The sequence below is a fragment of the Eublepharis macularius genome, chromosome 4, assembly GCF_028583425.1.
Source record: "Eublepharis macularius isolate TG4126 chromosome 4, MPM_Emac_v1.0, whole genome shotgun sequence".
NCBI classification, from domain to species: Eukaryota; Metazoa; Chordata; class Lepidosauria; order Squamata; family Eublepharidae; genus Eublepharis; species Eublepharis macularius.
In genome coordinates this window covers 68,681,064-68,699,127 of record NC_072793.1, presented here as the reverse complement: position 1 = coordinate 68,699,127, position 18,064 = coordinate 68,681,064, and positions in this window count along the sequence as shown.

Sequence of the window (18,064 nt, the reverse complement as noted above, 5' to 3'; positions counted from 1 at the left end):
AAAGTGTTCAGACTGTGGAGAGCAATGTAGTGATTGCCATGCTTCTGAAATGCCAAAGCTTGAACTGTGGTATTTTGCAGTGCAGTAGTGCTTCTTTCTTGTTAGCTTTTCTTAGGGGGCAGGGACTTATGGTGAAATACTGTAAAGTCAGGTAGTTTTTATTATGGTTGTCAAATTCCAGATGGTCTGGAGGTCTTCCAGAATCACAACTGATCTCTAGATGGTTCACTTCCCTTGGAGAAAATAGTTGCTTTGGAGAGTGGACTTTATGGCACTAGACCCTCATGAGGCCTCTCCCCTCCCCAAACTCTCCTCAGGCTCCACCCCCCCCACATTTCCAGGAATTTCCCAACCTTGAGCTGGCAACCCTAGTTTTTAGCCATGATAATATAGTAGTTGACGGAAGTGATGGCCCTCTTGAAAGACAGTTTTGAACAGGGCTGTGAGTTTTGTTACAAATATCCAGAAGAAAAAGCAAGAAACATCTTATTCAAAATAAAATAATAAGATTGTAGTCACAGAACTGAACAAATGGAAGTGTTTACAGGTACAGCAGATTCTCCTGACAGCTAGAGCTTGTTTTGTCTGTTAAAAAGCCTAAGGAGAGACAGCCTGTGCCTGTAATAAAGTTAATGATTTCCTGATGTTAGCATTGTAAGGAACAGTTTAAAATCATCTTAGCCCTGTACAATCTTGTGCTACAAAATGCACTGTATTCTGCTTCGATGTAGTGTCTTAGAATACCAACAGTATTCTGGTAGAGCATCTGCTTTCTATGTAGAAATTTAAGGCTCCGGTTGAAAGGTGATGTAAAAGTTTTCTCCTTGAGAGCCACTGCCAGTCCAGTCAGAGTAGATAGACTAGCGGTCTGGCTTATTATGAGGCAGCTTCATGTGTTCATGTGCCAATCCAAGCAAAGTTACACCCTTCTAAGGTTAGACGGGTGTAACGCTGCTCAGGATTGCTCCATAAATGTTTTGAGCTTTTATTGGTAGGTATTGTTTATGTTTCATGGAAATGTATTGGGTTATCATCCTTTTTTTTTTAAGCACCAAGAACACCTCCTGCAAATACCCAAAGCTGTAAGTAAAGTTAATTGCATCTGAAGAGAATTGTTTTGCACCTACCCAGAAGGTTGCCTGGTTGTAGCCTTCCCCAGAATGAAACCAAATTCTCTTTTCTTGCACAAAGTAATGTTCTGTAATAAGATGCAGAATCAGTTGTTGAATATGCCTCCTGTGGTTCCATTGGCAATTGTAAACCACAGAGGAGTGCTAAGGATCTCTGGCAAAGTTTATAGTAACCTCACTGAATAACTCCAAGGATTCTTTGGGGGAAGCCATTGTACTTAAACTGGTATAAAACATACATATATGTAGGTTGGTCCACAAGATAAGCATCAGTTGTAGCATCTGATCTAATAATTTCTGCTTTACTTAGTTTTGGCCCAGGCAGAGATCCATGCAAAGATTGAGACTTCTTAAAATTGAGCCTATTTTTTACTAGTTTATGGAAATTCTTGGCTTGTGTTATTGGGTATTTCAGTATATGACCATTTGCTCATTTGGAGTAATACTGTGTGCTTTGGCCATGAGCAGGCAAGGGAATGATAGTTGTCAGGCTATTGGCTGCCTTTCTACTTGGTACAAAAGATTTGGGATGTAAGTCTTGGAGTATCCTACTTGAAATGGTGCGGCTCAATGGTTCATACAGTAAAGATTTAATATTCTGCTGTTACATTTCTGGCATTAAACTTTGCTGTTCAGTGCTTCTAAAACTTGATTTGAAGCAGCAATAGCCCTACTGCAAATTTAAGAGTCAAAGAACCACAAATCTGCCTGAGTCCTGTGCTGAAGACATCCTCATTCTGTAAACTCAGAGCGGAACTACAAGTGACAAAAGGCACAGGTTGGACACTTGTCAGCTTCCCTCAAGTTTTGATGGGAAATGTAGGCATCCTCGTCTTGCAACTTGGCTCTCTGACTGCTGTCCAATGGACTTTTCAACTGTCACTTGTCCAACATTCCACCAAGCTGCCTACATTTCCCATCAAAACTTGAGGGAAGCTGACAGGTGTCCAACCTGTGCCTTTTGTCACTTGTAGTTCTGCTCTCAGAGTCAATTCCAATGAAGACAGATAAAAACAGTGCTCAGAGAGGTGGTCTACTTCCAGTAGCAGTGTGATGTGATGTGGGAATGACTAATTCACTAGACACAGTGCCTTTTCTTGCTTTTCATTGGGAAAAGCAAGATTCTGTGTCTTAATCCAAATGAACAACAATTTGGTGGGGAAATATGCAAAGTATTGAAACCCATGCTATGCTTACCCATGCTTAATCAAAAAGAGTCCAGTAGCACCTTTAAGACTAACCAATTTTATTTTAGCATAAGCTTTCGAGAATCAAGTTCTCTTCGTCAGATGCCTGATACAGAGACTGGTCAAACACAGAAGAGCAAGAGAGGGAAGAGGCAATTAGGGGGGGAGGGGGAGGGAGCAATCAAAACATTCCTTTGCTAGTATATGTAAACATCTCCTTTTGGTGTGTGTATCAGTTGGCTTCAAAGGAGTTTGCCCTGTTAGTTTGTAGAAGCCAAACAGCTAGACCATCCAATTCCAATGCAGTATGGGCCTTCGACAACCACAGCTCTCCCTGCCAGATGCATCTGACAAAGAGATCTGTGGTTCCCGAAAGCCCACACCAGGTACCACTGAGCTCCCCCAGACCCCACCTCTGTAAAGGAAATCTGTTACCTGTGGTAATGTGATAACCATTCATAGTCCCTATTCAGTCCCAGCTTGACAGAGTCAAATTTGCATATGAATTCCAGTTCAGCAGCCTCCCGTTGGATTTTGTTTTTGAAAGGTTTCTGTTGAACCACAGCGACCTTTAAGTCTTTGGTGGAATGTCCTGGTAGATTGAAGTGTTCTCCCACTGGTTTCTGGACGTTTCCATTTCTAATGTCAGATTTGTGTCCATTTATTCTTTTGCGTAGAGGTTGGCTGGTTTGTCCAATGTACAGAGCAGAAGGACATTGTTGGCACATGAGGGCATATATCAGATTGGAGGATGAGCAGCTGTAAGAGCCAGAGACAGTGCAGTTGATGCCATTGGGTCCTGTAATTGTATTCCCTGGGTAGATATAGGGGCAGAGCTGGCATCTGGGTCTGTTGCAGGGCCTGGTACCTGTGCTGGTGACTCTGCTGGCCGATTCATGATTGTGGGTGAGAAGTCGTTTAAGGTTGGGGGGCTGTCTGTAGGGAAGGAAAGGTCTTCCACCCAGGGCTTCTGAGAGAGAGGTATCATTTTCCAGGATGGGTTGTAGCTCACTGATGATACGTTGGATGGGTTTGAGCTGGGAGCTATAGGTGACAACCAGTGGTGTTCTGTTGTTAGTTCCTTTAGGTTTGTCCTGGAGTAGGCTGTTTCTGGGTACTAGTCTGGCCCTGTTGATTTGTTTCTTCACTTCATTTGGTGGGTACTGTAGTCCCAAAAATGCTTGTTGTAAATCTCTTAAGTGTGAGTCTCGGTCGAGAGCATTGGAGCAGATACGGTTGTAACGTAAGGCTTGGCTGTAGACAATAGACCGAGTGGTATGTTTAGGGTGGTAGCTGGAGGCATGTAGATATGAGTATCGGTCTGTTGGTTTCCGGTATAAAGTGGTATTTATTCGTCCATTATGTAGTTGTACAGTGGTGTCCAGGAAGTGTACCTGTTGTGTAGAGTGGTCCAGGCTTAGGTTGATAGTAGGGTGAAAGTTATTGAAGTCTTGATGAAATCTCTCAAGAGCTTCCTTCCCATGGGTCCAAATGATGAAGATGTCATCCAGGAATCTTAAGTATAGTAGTGGTTCCAGTGGATGGGAGCTGAGGAAGCGTTGTTCCAAGTCCGCCATGAATATGTTAGCATATTGTGGTGCCATGCGTGTGCCCATGGCTGTGCCATTAATCTGTAGATATAAGTTGTCACCAAATTCGAAGTAATTGTGAGTGAGTACGAAGTGACAAAGTTCAGTGGCGAGGTGTGCTGTGGTTTTGTCCAGGATAATATTCCGTATGGCTTGCAGTCCATCTGCATGTGGGATATTGGTGTATAAAGCCTCCACATCCATGGTTGCTAGGATGGTGTCATCAGGTAGGTTGTCAATGGACTGTATTTTCCTGAGGAAGTCAGTGGTGTCCCGTAAATAGCTGGGTGTGCTGGTGGCATAGGGCCTGAGGATAGAGTCCATGTATCCTGAGACTCCTACCGTGATAGTGTCTCTTCCTGAGACGATGGGGCGTCCTGGGTTACCCAGTTTATGGATTTTGGGTAGTAGGTAGAATTTTCCTGGCCGTGGTTTCTGAGGTGTGTCCGTATGGATGCATTCTTGTATGTCCACGGGAAGAGTCTTCAACCTTAAACGACTTCTCACTCACAACCATGAATCGGCCAGCAGAGCCACCAGCACAGGTACCAGGCCCTGCAACAGACCCAGATGCCAGCTCTGCCCCTATATCTACCCAGGGAATACAATTACAGGACCCAATGGCATCAATTACACTGTCTCTGGCTCTTACAGCTGCTCATCCTCCAATCTGATATATGCCCTCATGTGCCAACAATGTCCTTCTGCTCTGTACATTGGACAAACCAGCCAACCTCTACGCAAAAGAATAAATGGACACAAATCTGACATTAGAAATGGAAACGTCCAGAAACCAGTGGGAGAACACTTCAATCTACCAGGACATTCCACCAAAGACTTAAAGGTCGCTGTGGTTCAACAGAAACCTTTCAAAAACAAAATCCAACGGGAGGCTGCTGAACTGGAATTCATATGCAAATTTGACTCTGTCAAGCTGGGACTGAATAGGGACTATGAATGGTTATCACATTACCACAGGTAACAGATTTCCTTTACAGAGGTGGGGTCTGGGGGAGCTCAGTGGTACCTGGTGTGGGCTTTCGGGAACCACAGATCTCTTTGTCAGATGCATCTGGCAGGGAGAGCTGTGGTTGTCGAAGGCCCATACTGCATTGGAATTGGATGGTCTAGCTGTTTGGCTTCTACAAACTAACAGGGCAAACTCCTTTGAAGCCAACTGATACACACACCAAAAGGAGATGTTTACATATACTAGCAAAGGAATGTTTTGATTGCTCCCTCCCCCTCCCCCCCTAATTGCCTCTTCCCTCTCTTGCTCTTCTGTGTTTGACCAGTCTCTGTATCAGGCATCTGACGAAGAGAACTTGATTCTCGAAAGCTTATGCTAAAATAAAATTGGTTAGTCTTAAAGGTGCTACTGGACTCTTTTTGATTTTGCTACCACAGACTAACACGGCTAACTTCTCTGCATCTATACCCATGCTTAAATGGCTATAAAAGACACATGGTCATCTGACCTCTGCTTTCGGAGATTATGTTAGACAAGCCTCTACTTTTTCAAAACCTCTTCTGTACCCATAATGGCTAGAAACTTGTTCTTAAAAAAACAAGCTGAAATTCATAGGATGTTAAGTTCTATGGCAGTGTCGAATGTCATAGATGTGTAGAAATTGGCAGCCTTTGATATAACCTATTTTTCTGACATCTTAGCAGTCCTCTGATGCCTTGGCCTCTTATCTTCTCTTCCATTACACAAATACTGTTAAGTTACCACAGACAGAGAAACCATTATTTGGATTATTGCAATACAGTCCTCTGAGTAAGCTGTATATATTGTGAAGAAAAAGTACAAAAGAATGACATATAGCCTAGACTTCCTTTCATAACCCTCTATAAAAGGGCGGCACATTGCAAAATAAAAATGTTATCTTATCTTATGTTTGTTTCAGAGTGATCTGAGAACTGCTTTAGGCTACACCCAGCAATTTAGCTGCTAGACCAAATGCTACTGTTGTCTTATTCCAGGAACCACGGGATGCTGGAAAGTTAAAAAAGATTGGCCCTGCCTTGTAACATTTTTCAAAAAAACAAGGAACGTTGCAATAGGCCAAATTCCATCCTGCTATCCATACAGAAATGTAGATGACTTGCTAATAGATTCTTTTTTTGTGCCTTTCCAGATAGGGTGTAACCTTCTTTTACTAGTCCAGTGACGTACACAATGAGCACAATGATGAAACATTTTCATACTCACTCTGCATCTCTTCTGCGACGTTTGTGGAGACAAAGTTGTCCCTGGCCTTTCAAAGCAAGGAACGAAGTCTTTTTGTGCTTTCACTTAATTGTGCCAGTTTCTGTTCGTATTAATCAATAATGTCAACAGCATTGTTTTCTGACACCATTTTTTCATGGTGACATATTTACCTCTTATCTCGTATGGCCCTAAAAGTGATTGGCTGATCCTTTAAGGTAGCCAGCTTCACTCACTCATCACTTATCCCCCAAACAGCCACCATCTACTTAAAAATAATGTGCAAAATGTACTCTCAAACTTCTTTATAATATGAAATTATCCTTAATATTTGGATCCTCTACGGTCTGGCTGTAAGTAGAAATTAATTATTTCCACAGGTTATCAACCAAACATTTATCCATTTGTATGTTGATGGTAGAGAGTGCTGTCAGGTCATAGCTGACTTGTGGAGACCCTGGATAGGCTTTAAATGGTGAGAGACAAACAGAGGTGGTTTGCCATTACATGCCTCTGCTACCCTGGTTTTAGCTGGAGGTCTCCCATCCAATTACAAACCAAGGATGACCCTGCTTAGATTCCGAGATCTGATGAGATTGGGCTTGCCTGGGCTATCCAGGTCAGGGCATCCATTTATTTAGGAAACCCATATTGTAGTAGAGATGTGGGCATTCTGCAGTTGCTTGGACACAGTGGCCACAGCACACAGTTCCCTTAGGAGACAGATTTTCACTGTTACTCCTATAATGTGACTGACTATATTTGCAAATTAGATGGTTGTAATTAATGTATTCCAGAGGTATTTAAAGCCTCTTATTATCAAGTGCACAAAACATTTCATGTTGATCACTGATAAAGCAAGGTCCTGCATCTGAAGACATTGTTGGGCTGCTCTGTTCAGTGCTGGGAGATAGCTGGAAACAGGAATTCCTCTTATATAGAAGTAATTAATTATTCTTAATGTTATTCTCAGAATAGAGCCCCATAACATGAGGTTGCTTTGATGGCAGGGCAGCCTTGAGGGAATTTTTTTTTGTTCTTTGTAAGAAAACTGTAATTTGCATAATTTTCTCAAAGAAACAATTTATACAAATCTTACACTCAGGCAGTATGTTCTGAAATCCATGAAAACAACCTCAGTGTTTGGATCTAAAATCAGCTAAAATTAGTCATGAAACCGATGGCACTAGATTAATTCAAGTCCATTGCTTTCCATGAGATGGACAGGCCAGTCCCTAACCTCACAGTAGTATACAAATTCACTATATTGATCGAGGCTTTAAAACAGTGCAGTCTTATGTTGAGTTACTTAACTCTAAGCCTAGAGTGGAGACATTCTGCATGGGAATGCACTGAGTTTCCCAGGGAGACAGGCTCAGCGAATGCCACACACTCCATCACTCCCCTCTGCCCCATCCATGGTACCCATAGAGCACAGAGAGTCAATGTGGAAGTTTCAATGCTGATGAAAAGTACAGGTTCAGTACACAAGGAGCCCTCGGTTCAATCCCTGGCCATGGCCTTGCACAGGAAATATTTGGGAAGACTCAGACACAGACTGCTGTGGTGATATAGCCAATTAGGAAGAGTAAGACAAGAATCAAAGGACAAATTTAATTAACTGTCTGACCCAGATGTCTGTCACATTGCCTCAACCTTTCATGCCATCTGCCCTCCCCACGTTAATTTAGTTGATTATCTGTGGTTGCTGACTATTCAGCCAGTGGCTTTTGCTCTCACTTGCCCTCATCCACCTCATATTTCTGGGTTTACGACATTAAGATCAATAATGGGTGGAGGACACTGCTTTAGCTTATTCTATCTCTTTTGCAGGCACAATCATATACCATATATCATCTGAAAGGGAAGAAATGAGCCTTGAGTGAGTAAAAGATTCCAACAAAGTTTTTTGAACTCATGAAGCTACCTTTTATTGAGTTAGGCCATTGGTCTGACAAGGTCAGCATTGTCCATTCTATGCCCTTTAGGGTCTCAGTAGAGATCTGTCACATCATCTACTATCTGATCTTTTATCAGGAGATCCTGGGAGACTAATTCTTGGAACTCCTCTGTGCAAAATGGATGTTCTACCACTGAACTATGGTCTCTGCCCTTGCTCTCCATACTTCTTGCCCTATGTACAAATTTTGATGTGCCAATATAAGAGTTCAACTGATATATAGATGGTGCAGCACTGATGCCATGCTAGGGTTGCACAATGACATCAGTTCTGGAAGTGACATGATCATGCCAGGCCATGCAGGCCCCAGCCCACCCGAGTCTCTCAGTGGCAGGGCTGCATAGCTGAGGGACAGTGGTGGGGAGCCAACCTGGTCAGGGCAGCCCTCCCAGAAGTGTGCCCCTTGATGGGGAGTGGAAAGGCAGGAGAGCTGTGGGCCTAGCCACACTATACAGACTAGTCTTTGGTATCTGGCCATTTGAACTGGCAGTGATATTTGAGAACACAGGCAAGAAATTTGTGAATGGAACCAGCGGAACATTCTTTTCTCAAACAGTTGCTCAATAGTTCCGCTTTCAGTGGGAGGTTGGAGTCATGACAGCTTAGGAAGAAATGGACTATTGTGCAAATATTTGTGAACTAAAATTACCACCCACAGCAAATTTAAAACAGTACATTCATGCCAAAGGTGGCCTTAAGCAGATGGAACAGGTGCATTCACACTGGCACCCATACCTGTTCCTGGCCTGAGTTGTCTGCCTGTTATTTCAAGAAGTGTGTGTTTTAGGGATGGTGTTTAGGACTACAGTTGAATAAATGATTGTAAAATGGCAGCCTTAGATATATAAAGCATGGTATACCCATCACACAGATGCAAAGAGTATTGGATATTTGTAACATGCTGGCCCCTTTCACACAACAAGGATCACTTACTTAGTTTCCTAGTTTCCTATGTACACATTGTTGAAGATTCTTCTATTCTTGCTGTACACACTGGATTAATTTAGGCTGCTCCCAAGTGGAGGCTTTTGGCTTTCAAACTGGAGTGCTTTTTGAAGGGGGAGCATCCGTATGATTGTTACATTGTCATCACCCTGTTTCTGAGTTTTCCCCATCCATAATAAACTCTTTTTTAAAACCTGCTGTATTTTGGTGTTTTGAGGAAGAAGGCAGCCCAAGTGTATCAGCTGTCTGGAATAAATGGTGCCCATTTTCTGTCTTGCAAAGATCCTGCCCACATTGGACCATTTCCCCATAATCAGCCTTTTGTAGGCACCACTTTTCTAGCAATTTTTTCATCCTGTGCTACTTGAAAGCTTTTTGAAGACATAAAAAATGATAGTGGCATAACACTACAAATATTTATTATCTCTTATGCATTTCAAATTTTAATAGAACTATTACAATGAATGTATGAAGAGCAAAAGAATGGGACAGTGAGCCATCATGACTGCTGTGCTAATCAAGCCCCTAAGAGTTGGAAAAGAGACAGAGGAAAGCACACAGAAAACTCCTGCGTATGGAAGCTCCATTGCAGTTTTCATTCATGTACCTTTGCAGTGGTGATGAAAGAAATGTGAGGAATCCTGGCTGTGCAGTAGCAACCTTAGCCTATGACAGCATGTCCTTAAAGATGAGATGGTGCTTTGTCTTTTGTTTTTTTTTATGTAGATACACTAGAACAATATGATTGCTAAGGCTGTGCACAGAAATGGTAGTCAGGCTTGGTTTATTTTGTTAAACAGATTCTTTAACATTGTTATCACACGTGTTTGGAGTTACTGTCTTTGAGTTATGTTTACATTGGTTTCAGCGGGAAAAACATTCCCACATGTAACTTTTTTTAGTATCCCAGCCAATTCAAATAAAATCAGAGTGGACCATAACCCTCATCCAAGGGATCCTCCTAGCTTTCAGGCAGGTATGAGAAATGCTTCTGGTTCTAGAGGCATTAAAATCCCCACTTGCTAGCGGGGCCAAAAGGAAAAAAAAATGCTTCACCCAGTGCTCAGCACAGTGAGGAACAGTCAGGAGGAGAGCAGAGCAGCGTTTGCTCCCTCACCCGCTCTGGTGGTCTGCTTTTGTAAAAGAGAAAAATAGACCCCGTTCCTTTATCCATGGACAGGTAGACTTATGCATAATTTCTATCCCACCCCCAGTAGAGCTCCTTAGTTAGGAGGCTCTATCTCAGGTAAAAAGACCGAATCTGGTCACAGATCTCTCACCTGGCCCTGTGGGAGGATATATGTATGTATGTGTTTACAGTGGGTACGGTGAAAGTTTTAGCTTCCACACTGAAAAGCGGTGGTATTCCTATTGTAAGGAGCAGGGAGAGAATGAAATATAAGAAGGCCAGCCTCTAACTTTTGGCCTTCCCTCCCCCAGTAGGACAGCAACCCTCCCTGCCTTAAAGGGTATACTGGCAAAGCTTTTGCCTCTTTCCTCTAAGATGCCAGAGAAGGGTCACGGGGGAGATGGTTGGGCCTTTCTCTCCCCAAAACTTTGTATGTTAATTGTGTTTATATCTCATCATTCTTCCATCATGGAACTCGAATCGGCTTACGTGGGATTCCCAGCTCTCCCACGCCGGCATCCAGCAGACTCACATCATACGGTTTGGGACCATATCTGCTTTCTCCTAGTGGGAAGGAGCAAAGCCGTCAAATGGTGTCTCGTGCTACTTATCAGTATAGAGGTAGGGCCAAAACAGATGAGACAAATATCACAGTCCTCTGTCTGTCAAATGTCAACAGCGCATGTGCACAGAAATGATTCAGATCAGGGCCATATAGCTAGGGAAGTTGGGATTAGGCACTCAACTCTTTCTCAGTGTCAGTAACTAAAACATGTCCCCAACATTTGCCAGTGTTTTAAATGAAAAAAATATGAGTTTAAGGACAGCTTCTCTTTAACATGCTAATAATCGTGCAGGGAGCAGGAACTGAATGATTGAATTCATTATTTCCTTCCATATGGCCCCCATCATACTGTGGCTGCATGCACACACACAACGTACTTTGTGCAGACTGATGATCTGTGACCTTCATCCAATTTATCTTGCACTCTTAGTGTGCAATAAATGCACTGGTTCCAGTCTATGCATGCACACTAGAATTAATATGTATCCATCCCTCACTCAGAGATCCCCCACTCAGATGCTAACACCTCCTTGATAAGCATTCCCAAGGTCTTCCATCAAGGCAAAATTAGAACAAGCATTGACCACAGACAGGTATTAAAAAGTACAGATTGTTCTTGGTAAAATAAGGACCATTAGAGTATATGTGATGTCACTGTTCAATTATTTCCTTTCATATCTGGGGGGAGGGGCACGACACCATAGCAGCGGAGCATGAACATTTCCCCTGTGTGTTGATTTCCCCTGTGTGTTGATTTGTACTCTGTTGTTGTTGTTCTCCACTATGTGCACTCTTTGGACCATCTGTGTTCATTACAATATTCCTCCTTCCTGAGTACGATCTGTTACGGAAGAAGTGTCTAAATAATTACTCCCATGGAGCTGAGAATGAGCAAATAGGGCCCATTTTTGGATTTAAAAAAATCTGCCTTGGTATTGACTCATAACTGGAGCTTTGGTTTAAAAAGTGACACAGCGAGCATAAGGATGTGTCATTTGCAACAGGCTTTTGCTCTTTTTTTGGCATCAAAGCCCCTGCTGGTTGTGTTGCAGGGATATTTATCAGGGAAGAACAATTCATTACCCAATCCTTATCCAGCTGGAGATCTAGAGGAAGGAGTGTTTTATAGCCACAAACTTCCTGAATTTACTGCAAATTACCTCATGCGTATTTGAAACAATAAGCATGAACTGCCAAGAATATTTGGCTGTAAGCATTAAGACTGTTCTAGGGGAGGAAAGTGAACTTCCTGCAGGAAACCTCCGTACCTCTTCCTTCGGTACCCCCGTTTAAGATTTGTGTTTCTTTATGTCTGAAGCAATTTCTGCCTCCCAAAAGAATATGTGAAGTCTCAAATTTCTGAAGATAAATTTCATGCTGTGCTTTATGTTGAAGGAGAACCTATGCATTAATTCACTATTGGGCTACATTCAGAAGTATCTTGCTTTGTTTATAGGCAAGAAACAAGCCGTTATTTGTGCTTCAGATGTAACACCTAACTGTTGTTTATTGGAAATTTGGAAGTCTTCAGTTCCCAAGTTGTATGTTAGCAAAGGAATAAAGAGGATAGAGCCCCCGATCTGAAGGACTTGCAGGGCTCTTTATTCTCGTTATAAACCAAGGTTTGTTATATCTAAATGAAGATGTGGAACTTCTCAGCATATGCACAGATATTTTTCTTTAAAAGAAGATGAAGAGATGAAATTAAGGTTATTACAAGGCTTGAATGACTGTATTTTTTTGAGCGAGTGTAATATTATGCCTATAATGCAAATCCAGCTCATATTGAAATATATTGGCATCCGTTTTCCCGTTTATGCCCCGATCCAGCTCTTGTCAAAATAAAAAATGGAATTTTCATATAACTACTAAGGTCAGAATGTGAATGAGGATGATTATCTGAATCAAGTATTCCTCCATTAAGAACAATGCAATATAGATAAAGAACATTTTCATGCCATTTTAAATTTGATAACATATCTGATCTACACCTGTTTCTGTATCCTGCTATTTTTATGTACGGATTTCCTTTTCTGGAACAGGGCATTTGAATACTCTACACCTGATTCTTTACTTTCGTTGAGAAAGTTGGTGTGGTGTAGTGGCTATTGTGCTGGACTTGGTTTGGGAGATCCAGGCTCAAATCTGCACTCTGCACGGAAGCTCACTGGGTGACCTTGGGCCAGGCACACACACACAGCCTCAGAGAGCAGTTGGGAAGAAAAGGGGGGGAGAGGAGAATGATGCAAGCCACCTTGGGTCCCCTTTGGAGTGGAAGGTGGGGTATAAATGAAGTCAAAATAAATGAATATAACAAAAATGAAATAATTGATGGTTTTGGGGGGGACTTATTGTATTATGATAATATCATAGTTCTTGTTACATTAGTGTAATTGGAAAAAAATAACAAGCTGTATGTCAGGTATTAAGGAATGCCATAAAATCTATGAGAAAAACAAGAAAATTGGTAGTAGAAGGCACAAAGTTGAACCTTTACATTTTGGGAAGGGAAAAGGAAAAGTATGGAACCAGCTTCAACAATTTCCTTTGGGATATTAACAAAAGATTCATCAGGATAGGATTCCTCAAAGTGGCTACTACAAACAACCCTTCAACATTGTCATAGAATGGTTAAAAATTAAACCACTTAACACATCATATGTAACTTCACACTTGATAGCATATCATCATGCCAGTCATTCTGTTCCAAAACAGCAACATGTGAAGTGTAACATCCCGAGCAGACCACAATAGTATAATAAGCAGTTGACATCTATTAAAACAGAAAATTACTATTCCAGATCAGAATTTAAGCATAAGTTTTTCTTGTGACCAGTTTTCCCCTTAATTAATCTATACTATATAATTAATCTTTGCTGTAAGAAAGTGAATATTGTGGTGAAACAATACTTAACACCCCCCCCCCTCCAGGTATCTGTATAAAAATTACAATTGTGGGTTGTAAATGTTTAAATTATACTCTTTTAATGCTCAGAGGCTAAATTAAAATTGACTTTATAGGTAGACAAAAAGTTGCATATCAAGATTTTCTATCTGGCCTACAAGCTAGCAGGATGCCAATTGATATGCTGAGGTGAAGGGAATCAACAGAACAAAAGAACTTTTTCCTATGGCATGAGAACCTGTATTTAATTAGTGGTCTCAGGGATTCTTCTAGAAGAAAGCCATTTTCCAACAGGAAGAAGCATTTGATAAAGTTTAAAGGAAAAACTCTGCCCCCACCCTCTTGGGGGTAAAAGAGAAGAGAATTTGGGAGCTGATATGGGAAGAAGATTTGATACTGGAATGGAAACATTTTAGGCGTGTGAAAAATACGAATGAAGAAGCCCAAGAATGGCTGAAAAGAGAGAGGCATAAAATCATAAGCAGGGTCACTTTAAGTTTATTCTGCCTCTCTCTTAATTTACCTTCATGGGGTTTAGACCTAGGAAAAGCCAATGGCATTCATTGTTTATTTTATTTTCCCCTTTGCTAAGTCAATGTTAGACAATTTTTGTTCAGCTGTATTTTTTCCCTTTTGTAACCAAGGTCTGCAAATGCAAGTAAAATTGGCCTTCTGTGAAACTGATGTTATGTTGGTCTGCCTAGACCTGCATAAAAAGCTTAACTTGGCCCAGCACAGGAGAAGATGGGGGAGATGCCAGCCTGAATCTAAAGTATGCTAAATTATATTTGTATATCCATGATGATTTGGAGTAATTTGCCAGGAAAAGCCTGGAGTTCTTGATTTTGAAGATGAGTCTATTAAAGACAAAAATAGAGAATCTGCCAGGTCCACAAAATGAGACAAGAATATTTCTAATTCATTATCTAGTGCTGGCAGCAAAAGAGAATCCCTATTTGTCTTTTTGTTTGGGAGGGGTGGAATACAGCTGGAGAGGCAAATTCCTCATTAGGGTTTAGTGATTTGGGACCTGGGAGCTGGGAAAGCCAATTAAATTCACATTCTATCTATTCCAAATGTGGAATGAGGTGGTTGTGGGGCCCAATTTGCCTTAAATGGAAGAGGCAAATGATAGTTATAATGTATTGTCGAAGGCTTTCACGGCCGGAGAACGATGGTTGTTGTGGGTTTTCCGGGCTGTATTGCCGTGGTCTTGGCATTGTAGTTCCTGACGTTTCGCCAGCAGCTGTGGCTGGCATCTTCAGAGGTGTAGCACCAAAAGACAGAGATCTCTCAGTGTCACAGATCTCTGTCTTTTGGTGCTACACCTCTGAAGATGCCAGCCACAGCTGCTGGCGAAACGTCAGGAACTACAATGCCAAGACCACGGCAATACAGCCTGGAAAACCCACAACAACCATCAATAGTTATAATGGTAATGCTGTGTCCTTCAGTTCTGTATCCACGTTCTTGTGTGTGTTATGTGCCGTCAAGTCACCTATGGCATCCCTATGAATGTTAGACCTCCAAAATGTCCTATCATTAACAGACTTGCTCAGATTCTGCAAACTGGAGGACGTGGTTTCTTTGTTAACTCAAGCCATCTCATATGTTGGTGGTGAGTGATGTAAATCAAGATATGAAAAGAGCAAGAAGTAAAAAGAAGAGTAAGAGTACTCACTGATCACACTATTGCTTACAGGTGACAATGAGTGTGAAGGAGGCTAAATAAAGCACCTGCTTATTTCTGCATTCATGGAAACACACTTGTCTCTTGATGGCATCAGCAATGAGTGATGGTTGCTTTTATGTTGGAAAGAGCTAGCACATACCAAATACTACAGATAGAGCCCTGGAAGGGGACAAAATCAGGCAAGGTGAGAGTACCTGTTTTTTCCCCCTCTACAAGAGCTAAAAGGCAGTTCAATTGGGCCATTTTGATTGGGGAAGAAAAGCATGAAGAATAACACTGATTTATATGTGTCCTCATCCAGCTGCTACATGACATTTCTGAAGATCTGATCATAGATTCCCAACAGAATGTGTCATTGTGGCTGGAGTGCATAATTTAATACGGTTTTATTAAGACAGCTGTTTGGATTGTCACCTGCCCTAAGACCTGGAGTCAGAAATGTCAAAGAAAGAAAAGTTTATAATCTGTAATTCATCTGAATTGATGGATCAAGGCCAGCTTTTTCATACCCTGCTCTGTAAGCACAGCTTGGGAAATGATATCACATGGCGGTGGAGGCTTCTCTAGGGATGCCATTCAACTTCCACTTCTAGGAATGTCTAGGAATTTCTCCTCTGAGTAATCATACAGCAAATTTCCTTGATATTTGGGACCTGAAGCAAAGCTTCTCCAGAGGTTCTCATCTGCTATGGTGGGTCCTATATTCCCATCTGCGATACAGGATTAGGTTGGATTTATGATACTGTGGGAATTAATTCAGCTGCAAAGGAAAGAGAAATGTTCCTTTCTTATACTCTCTTGCCTAGGACTATTACCTAGACCAGCACTTGGCTATGAAAAACAACATATGTTTAGCGCAAGCACAGCACCTAAGGTACAGAACATTTGCAAGGGCATTATAGTTCTCTCTTTCTCTTTCCCCTTTTCTGTATATATGCATAATGGAAAGAAATTGCTGACCGTAGGGAAAATGGTGACATGTAAGCAAATGTGGAAGTCATTAAGCATTATTTAGCAATGTAGACCACATGCAGCTGTTACAGTGCATTTATGCAAGCTTGTGGTGGAATTAAATTAGGATTTTTAAATGGGGAGAACAGGGTTATTTCCGTCTTTCTTTCCATTTTGGCGTGAATAACCACCAGATGGGAAGACAGCATGCGTCCAGAAGTGTTCACTAATTTTACAGCAATATTTTTCCTATGCTAGTTTGACACTGAAATTGTTGGGGCAGTTTTTGTGTTTCCTGTGCACTGTAAGTCAGCCAAAAGTGAGCGAGCAGGAGAGAGATCACTTGAGTTTCTGCACAGAAATGCCGGTGGGGTCCAGTGAATGGAATGTTGCACTTCAGAGACTTGAGTATGAAACCCCTCGTAAACAGCACGTCTCTTTGTCTCACTGTGAGAAAGGCATACTCCTTTCAGCCTCTGCTTCTTTTCAGAGTCTTGCAGTACCTTGAAATCTCTTCTGTAAAACAGGAATAGCAATGGCCTACCTTGGTGGTTTTCAGCCTTCATACCCCTAGGGATCAATTTCCATAGCTGTTTCTCTGCTGGGGAACAGTTGTTTGTTGGACAGTGTTCTGAGACACTTTTTAAGGGGCATTCTCTGCTCAAATGGAGATGCCAACCAGGCCCATTGAAACCCACTGATGACTTTCCTGAAGCGAGCATGCATCTTGGAAGGTGCTCTCCAGTTTGCTGCAGTTTCACATTGACAATGAAGATGGCAATGCTGGACAAGCTTCAGAAAGATCTGTTGCAGCAAAACCAAATAGGAATCTTGCAGTACCTTAAAGACATATTGTGGCACGTGTTTTAGGGCATAATATTTTCACTGAGGAACTGAGAAGCCTCTGAGGAGCCCTGTATGGAAGCTCATATGATTGCTATGGAAGGAAAGAGGAATTATACAATAACCTGCATACAGTAACAGCATGAGTAACAAATCTTGTATTCTTGGATCACATTCAAGATTCCAGACATTTAAAACCCAGAGTTATAGTGGAGTTCATGGATCTCTGAGCAAAGATTTCCCAAGTCCAGGTAAAGCAAACAAAACATTTTCTTCCTCTCTCTCAGCTGCCCTGACAGAGTTCTATCCTCACACTGCTGAATGCTTCCCTATCATGGAATTAAAGAATGGTGCCAATAGTCTTCCATACATTACAGGTAAGACAAGCGAATGCTACGTTAGAGCATGCACATCCACATAACACAACTTACGCTACAATACGGGGACCACTGGTATAGTAGGAGATGCCCTGGGTTTGCCCTGGGGATGTGCTGCCTTTTTAAAAAGTGAGTTCCCAGGAAGGGAATACCTTAAAACTTTACTGCAGGGTTCTGGTCGGGAGTGCTACGGTGTAGAGGGAGGAAAGAATCCTGCCATCCCTGCCTTGTTTTCCTCCCATGAAATGGCACCTGGGCATGTGACTAAATAATGGCCCCTGGCACCATTTTGGAGAGAAAACCAGTGTGTGAGAAAAGGCAAGATCCCGCCCCCCACCCCCCACCCCCGCTGGAATGGTTCCAACCAGAATCAGGCTCCTACAGCAAATTTTTTTTTAATTTATATAAGATTTTTATTTTAGATAGAAAATAGGGAGTAGAAAGTAGAGGGAAGGGGGATAGAAAGAAAAGAAAGAACGAAAAAAGAAGTTACATATCTGTTACATTGCACCATTCACTCTAATACATGTCATAGTATTCTGCTAGTCAGCTCTCTATTTGCAAGTTTTTCCATTTAT